Source organism: Gossypium arboreum, chromosome 5 (genome assembly GCF_025698485.1).
Source record: "Gossypium arboreum isolate Shixiya-1 chromosome 5, ASM2569848v2, whole genome shotgun sequence".
NCBI classification, from domain to species: Eukaryota; Viridiplantae; Streptophyta; class Magnoliopsida; order Malvales; family Malvaceae; genus Gossypium; species Gossypium arboreum.
Genome location: NC_069074.1, coordinates 59,213,047 through 59,221,558, shown reverse-complemented (window position 1 = coordinate 59,221,558; position 8,512 = coordinate 59,213,047). Strand labels below are relative to the sequence as shown.

Genomic DNA, 8,512 nt, shown 5'->3' with positions numbered 1-8,512 from the left:
CAATTTCCTATCTGTGACATCATCATGAAGTTTGTTCCTATCCCATATGATTTACAATTTATTTCTATTTGAAACGATTACAAGGTTATAAACCAACTCACTTTATTTCTTAGTTTTATCGGTTAATACATGTAAATCATTATACACATTCTCAACTTACACTTAGTTAGTATATTTATTTAGCCACATAATAGGGTAAGTAACACTCACAGGTGTAAATACCTTGCACGTATTCAAAACACATAGTCACATACAAAATTAAACAAATACAAAGGTCAAGTGCGCATGTCTTAATGTAAATACCATAATTCATATCAACTTAATGATATACAAAAAAATCTATATGACTGAAAGTACATGTATTCGTGATAAATGTGTATATTATGACAGCATCCTTAATATAAGCTTAATGTAAAATTTAGCATTTATATTTAGCCAAATCAATACATATGCATACATGATATACACTTACTCATATACCAAAGACATACTTAACCTTAATGAAACAAAACACATTGTTTAGTCATTAAAACTAATCACAAACCACATACGACATTTGTCACTTAATAACCATATTTATTTAACCAATACACTTCCACTCATTATTATTCATCATTTTATCTAACACTACCAAAACAGATTAATTACACTTTAATATACCATCATAGCTGAACATAACTTGTAATACATGTAACAAAATCAACCCAATCCCCATTTCCAATACATATAATAGCACCTTAATAAAACATAATAACTATTTCCATATATATATATTTTTTTATACTCATGCAAAACCATGACCGAATCATCTGTAGATACTACCTAAGCCATCAACTATTTTAACTCATATATCACACAACAGCTTAACTAAAGTTCATTTATTCACAACATATAAGCCCTGTTAAGCTCATACCCTGCACATACAAAACCAAATTCAAGTGGAGAAATCATCACAACCAAGACACATTCCAAAACCAACTTAACCATTTAGCCATTTTCGCATGGCTTGAATATACATTCATTCCCAAAATAACCAACTCCAAAACTAGCTATTACATGCCATAATTTTAAGTATAGCTTATGGTACCAAAGCAGTAGACAGTGTATATTCATAAGAAATAGGTGTCGTTGGTAGTGACGACGCTGGTGCTCTCTCGTTGTCCCGTCAGAGTTTGAGCTAAGATGGCGTAAAGGTACCTCAAGGATGGAGGGAGAGCTGATGCCCTAGAACGGCTAGGATCGCAGGAGGCCGAGGCAGGGACGAGGTCCTGCCAACACTTTGAGGGAGAGTAGTGGATGTGGTGGTGGAGGGTGTCGAGTTCATTGTCGTCCATGAACTCCTCCGTGTACAGCCCTAGTGCAATTCTGAACTCGGGTACGCTCAACTAGCGCACTAGACCACCAAGGCAAAACTGGACCGTTCTAGGATCGTTGAAGTTGGTCATGACGGTCTGAAGATGGAACATCGAGTAGAGTTCCAATGTGAACTCGAGATATGTCAGCTCAAAGATCTCAAAGAAAAGCCCTACGGGTCAGTCGTCAGGAGGGCTCGAACCGCGTCAGCCAATTGAATCTGTTCAAGTGCGGCCCAGTAATACAGTGGCCCACACCTAGGGATCAGGTCCGTAATGTCTGAAATAGCTCCTCCTAGGGTCCCAAGGGGAACTCGAGGAAAGGGTGACTGATCTCAACAATAGGACCTGAGGATGACGCTACTCATTTCCTCTTCTTCAAGGTGGGGACAACGGTCTTCTTACCACGTGAGGATGACATTGTATATCTGAATTGAAAAGTCGAAGTTCAACTAAAATGTCCCAAGAATAGAATGGAAAAACAAAACTAAATTGGAATATTTCATGAGACTCACGTACTAGATGAAGTAAACAAAACTAAAACAACTAAAGCAAATATATTAAGTTATTAAAATAGGACTATCAGAATAATGCTACGGGAATATCTAATTCATGAGTGCATATGGGTAAGCATAAAATCCATGGAAACGAGAAAAATGGATGAATGTAGTATGAAAAATGGCAATATTCCTTAATGACAAGCACGATTATTATTATTCTATTATGAATATTTACTTAAGATAATCAAATGGATCACAGAAATCATGAAATAGGCAAAATATTTAAAGAAAATAGAGTGAAAAAAGTAAACAAATGCAAAAGGGAGAAGCTTGGGTCATCAGAAACAATGTTGTAGGCAGCGTACGGGCGTGGTAGGTAGGGCGTGTGGAGTTACAGCAGCTATGGTTAGGGATTTTAGGGGAGGGAGATGATGAATAGTGAGGGGTTTATATAGATTTTGGGGCACACGACTGTGGGGCACGCCTGTCTGCCCTAATTTTTTCCTATGTGTTTTGTGATTTTTAAATTTAAGCGCGTCTGACATTCACCCTACACCCGTGTTACATGGGCGTGTGGGTTCACACAATTGTGTCTAGCTTCGTTCGCTTCTCCCATGTCTGTGTTAGTTTGACATTTTCAACCACGGGGGCTGGGTAAGGGCGTGTCGAACGCCCGTGCTAAATTCACAAGTTCACCCACGGTTTCAAAACACGAGCGTGCCACACACCCGTGTTGGTTTGGCAGTTTCGCCCAAGGCCTTATCACACGACCGTGGCACCTTATCGCATCCCGTGTTGGGGAAAAAGTTTTGCCTTTTTTTCACAAGGCCATATCGCACGGCCGTGTCTCCTCCTATGGTGTGAGCATGGCCTAAGGCACACTCGTGTGCCTGCCCATGTGGATGGGAAAACCCTATTTTTCAAGATTCAGTTAGTAGGTTAGATGTGAAAGACTTGAATTTAAAAAGATCATTACTGTTAGTGATCAGGTTGCCTCCCGAGAAGCACTTATTTATAGTCTAAGCTTGACTTACCTCCCTGGTGTATGATCATGGTGGCTTGAGGAGTTTACACTCCTCATCCCTGCTATCAACTTTATCAATATAAGGTTTAAGACGAGTATTGTTTATCTTAAAAGTTTCAAATTTGGGGTGAATTACCTCGATTATACCATATGGGAAAATACTGAGTACTGTGAGAGGAATTTCTTCATTAGGTTTAGAAGTGGTAATACGAGGATTTTTTGCATCTAGTAGTACTTTTTCTCCAACCTTAAGTTGATTTGGTGATGTATTGAGCTCGTTTTGGCTCGGTTTTAATTTATCGAGTGTTCTCAGTTTCTGTGTCCGCCATTCATCTAGTTCCTCGATTTGTAGCCTTCGTTCTTCATATATAGGTCCTTTGTTGTTGCTTGAACATGGATCGTGTAGGTTCTTCGAACTTATTTCCTGCAAAGTAGGTTGCACCACATGGTCAGTTTTAATAGAATGATTTATACAACCACCTTCAATTTTCGATGTGTTACTCGAATTACGAGCTTCAAGGGTGACTGTTTCATCTTCCACACGAAGTGTGAGTTCACCTGTGCCAACATCAATTATTTTTCTAACGGTTGCTAAAAAGGGCCTCCCTAAAATTAAAGGAACGTTACTATCCTCTTTTATGTCTAGAACAACTAAATCAACTAGGAATATAAATTTGTCAATTTTAACGAGTACATCTTCAATAATCCCCCTAGGAAATCTAATTGTTTTATCGGCTAATTGAATACTCATCCTAGTTTGTTTGGGTCTCCCAAGACCTAATTGTTTAAACATTTTGTAAGGCATGACATTGATACTAGCCCTTAACTTTGCCAAAGCGATATTAACATCTAGGCTACCAATTAAACAGGGAATCATAAAACTCCCTGGATCTTTTAATTTGTGGGCCAACTTATTTTGTAGTATGGCTGAGCAAACCGCATTCAGCTCCACATGTGACGCCTCATCCAACTTCTGCTTATTTGTTAAAAGCTCCTTTAGGAATTTGACTGCGTTTGGCATATGTGAAAGAGCTTCAATAAACGATAAGTTAATATGTAGCTTCTTTAATAATTTAAGGAATTTACCGAATTGTTCTTTGTACGATCTTTCCTTGTCACGTTTGGGTGTAGCACACGAGGTTTGTACTCTTTACTTACCGGTTTTTGGTCATTGTGGTCCACCTCACCCTTACCTTTACTTACCACAGTTTCTTGCCTCTATTCTGGTTCAGGTGCAACTAACCCTTCCTCATCTTGAATGGTAATTGCATTGATTTGCTCCCTTGGGTTAGATTCAGTGTTACTCGGTAGGCTACCTTGTGGTCATTCAGAGATCAATTCAGCGAACTGACTTATCTAAGTTTCGAGCCCTTGGATTGACGCTTGTTGATTTTTAAATGCTGTCTCTGTATTCTGAAAACGAGTTTTTGACACTGAGATGAATTTTGTTAGCATGTCCTCAAGGTTCAGGTTTTTCTCTTGTTGGTAAAGTGGTTGTTGGAAGCCTGCCTCCCCATGAAAATTTGGGTGATTCCTCCATCCTGCATTGTAAGTATTGCCATACGGATTATTTTGAGATCGAGGATTATTACCCATGTAATTTAACTGCTCATTCTCCATATTGTGGCCATAGGGTGGGTATTCTGGATTGCTCGATCCACCTCCACTTGCTTCGTACTGCATTACTGGATGAACCTGTGAAGAACTAAGAAAATCATCAATTTTCTTATTCAAGAGTTTTACCTGATTAGAGAGCATGGTGATCAAATTGACGTTATAAACACCGACTACTTTTGTTAGCTTTGTTTTCATGACTTGCCACTGATAATTATTCAATGACATCTCTTCTATAAATTCATAAGCATCTTAGGTGTCTTATTATTGATGGTTTCGCCAGCGGCTACGTCAATCATTTGTCGAGTCGAAGGATTCAGGCAATTATGAAACATTTGAACCTGTAGCCAGAGTGGTAACCCATGGTGAGGGCATCTTCTCAAGAGGTCCTTGTATCTCTCCCATGCATCGTAGAGTGTTTCTAAATGCATTTGCATAAAAGAAGAGATATCATTAAGTAATTTGGCTATTTTACCCGGCGGAAAATATTTTAGTAAAAACTTTTCAGTCATTTGCTCCCAAGTAGTGATTGACCCTCGTGGTAACGAGTTCAGCCATTGTTTAGCCTTATTCCTCAATGAAAAGGGAAACAACCGAAGGCAAATGGCATCATCAGAAACGCCATTGATTCTAAAAGTATCGCAAAATTCTAAGAAGTTTGCCAAGTGAGCGTTGGGAGCATTGAATTCACCAAATCTAAAGAGAAACCATCCATAAATGTGCTAAGCATGGGATAAAAACATGTATAAATTATGGTTTATCAATTTCATTTCATAACCGAATACATAAATACTTTATAAGCAATGTTCAAACCAATTCATGTTACCAATTATGCATGTCAATAATAAGTCATTAACTATTCATAACCTAAATATATTTATCAACCACATATATCAAATTTACTAAAGGAGTAATCATGAGCTTTACATAACATTAGTTTAAACCCTAAGCATATTCCAAACACATCACACACATATAGTATATGTATTACTCATCTAATATATCAAACCAAAATTGCAAATCACCAAGCATTTCACACATATATATATCATCACCGAAATCACCTAAGCTTAGATATTATTTCTAGCCATTTCCGCATGGCTAAATATATATACATTCAAAATAAACTAACACAAAGGCTAGCCTATACATGCCATAAGTTCATAGTTTTAAACTTTTGTAATACCGAAATAATGATTGATAGGGTGATAGATTTCTATGACGATCCCCGAGCTTGTAACCAACTCCCAAAATCTATAAAACAACAAATGAATACACACAATAAGCTAAAATAGCTTAGTAAGTCATAAGCAAATAATTTATTTTTTATAACATCCTTAATTCAATTAAAGTAGACCAAACCAAACAAACCTTAACCAAATATACATATATCATTCTTGTAAGTTCAAACATATCTCATATACATTAACATTTTAATGTCAATGGCAGAATAAACATATACTCATAAACATATATAATACTAACTTTTATATGCATATTTCGTATATATATCACAAGTACACACTTACCTCTTTTTTTCTCAACCTTTTAACTTAGCACATACCTGACCTCTTGGCTCGATTTTACATTCAATCTTAACTCGCCCGTTGAACCATTCAGAGTTAATAAGGATACTCGAATAATCTAAAGGCTCGTACAATGCCAATGTCCCAAATGTGGTCTTACATATAATCACATATCGATGCCACTATCCCGACAGGGTTTTACACTTAAATCACAAATCGATGCCAACGTCCCAAATGTGGTCTTACTCAAAATCACATATCGGAATCCTATGTCATGACATATGTATGCTAACTATTCCTAAGGTTCGTACAGGACTTTTGGACGTCCTAACTCGATCGATTTAGGCTTATAATACTTCTCCATACTTAAACAAATTCGGCTTAAACATATATATATATACAAGCAATATTTCAATTTGACACAAATATAATATATACAATGGAATTTAATGATATTTATTTTCTTATGAACTTACCTCGTATGAAGACAAACAAACCGGGTCGATTATTCAACAACTTTAGATTTCCCCGATCCAAATTCGATTTTCTCTTTTCTTGATCTAAATTAATATAAATTAAACTCATTTATTCAAATATTCAATCAAATTCATCCAAAAACACATAAATGGGCTAACTACACTTTTGCCCCTGACATTTCACATTTTTCACAATTTAGTCCCTATTTCACAAAACACAAAATATTCAAAATTTGACTGCACCCATATTAGGATGAATTTATCCCTAGCCCATATAAGCCCATATGTTTCATTTATTTCACAGTTTGACCCCTCAATTTGCAAATTTTACAACTTACTCCTAAATAGACATTTTTATCAAAAATTACTTAATTAAGCATATTAATCTAACTACCTATATTTATTTTTCATCATCAAACACAAAAATCATCAAGCTTTCAACAATGGTAAAACAAAAAATCATCATCAATTTCCAAGATTGAGACATGGGCTAGCTAGAACACAAAGCAACGATCTCAAAAATGTAAAAATCATCAAAAACTGAGAAAAACACATACCCAAATTATGCTCTGAGAATGCTGAACCCTAAAACTCCATGGATGAACATTTCCTTCTCAATTTTTGGTAAAAACAAAGATGAATGCCAGTAATTCTTTCTTTTATTTTTATTTTATCAACATTAGTTCATAATTTACCATTTTAACCTTAATGAAATAATATAATCACTTTATAATGGTTTTCCATTTTTGTCCATGCATAATTCTAATGGTTAATTTACAACATAAGGATTCCATATAATAAAATCCATAGCAAATAGGTACTTTTACATAAAGCACGCTAGTTTTGCATTTTACGCGATTAAGTTATTTTTTCAAAATTCCACACACAAACGATAAAATTAAATCACGAAATCTTCACAAATATCAATTCACACAATATAAGCATAGAAAATAATATTAAAATATTTTTTTCTGACTTGAATTTGTGGTCCCGAAACCACTGTTCTGAATAAGGTCTAAACTAGGCTATTACAGTCTTGTACGTCCTACTGGCGGATGAGTATACCGGCATATGTTACGGTTACTGGACAGCTTGTGTGAGCAGCACTGTGTAGCTATGTCTTAACTGACAGCTTGTATGAGCAGGCCCGTTAATGGCTTGAGAGTGAGCATATATTTGATATGGGATAGAGGTAGCAATGGCTATATATGTGGCACCTTGTGTGCAAAGGTCTTCCTGAGTATTCGATACTATTATTCCAAGCGGTTCATTGGGTATGGCAAAGATGAGAATGATTATGAAACCATTATGAGTGGTACAAGTATGTGCACAAAACTTATGATTATTAAATTCACGAAATAATGAACTTAAGGTAAGATGTGATTGAATGAATTATGATCATGAGAATATGGTATAATGCATTATCTTATGTTATATTATTTTCTTGTTAATGTATGGTAAGGTTAGCTTATTTCTTTCATACAAGCATACTAAGCTATATAGCTTACTATGTTTTATTTTTCTTGTTTTATAGTGTCATCAAGCTAGCTCGAGTTAGAGATTATCAGAGTTCGTATCACACAATCAAATTTTTATTTTGGGTACCGATGATTTTAAACATTTTGAGAATATGGCATGTATAGGGACTTGGTCATTTTATTATATGTGTCATCATGATTTGGCCAAATGTATTGGCTAGTAATTAGTCATAGGCTTGATTTGGTATTTGGCCATGTAACTTGGTTCATTTTGGTTGAATTGGTTGTAAGCTTATATACATATTGATACATGCATGCATGCATGTGCAATTATCTCTTGTGTGATGTGGTTTATAAATGCTTTATAAATGGTTGAATGTGGCTTAATGGTTTTGTTTTTGAATGGCTAGGATTGTCTCATTGGTATGATAAGAAAACTAAGTAAAATTATGCATGTTATTGGTAGCCATATTAGAAATTATGGAATGTGATGTCTGGTAGGATTTGGTTTGGAAAAAAATATGATGTCGTAAATATGTTGA

General features: G+C 35.6%; 1 non-coding gene across 1 annotated transcript; it reads left to right on the top strand.

The window, feature by feature from the left end:
- The first annotated feature begins 4,847 nt into the window (after window positions 1–4,847).
- LOC128293401 (small nucleolar RNA R71) lies at window positions 4,848–4,958 on the top strand. Its single transcript, XR_008283583.1, has one exon. It is a non-coding gene; the product is annotated as a small nucleolar RNA R71 (small nucleolar RNA).
- The last annotated feature ends 3,554 nt before the right edge of the window (window positions 4,959–8,512 follow it).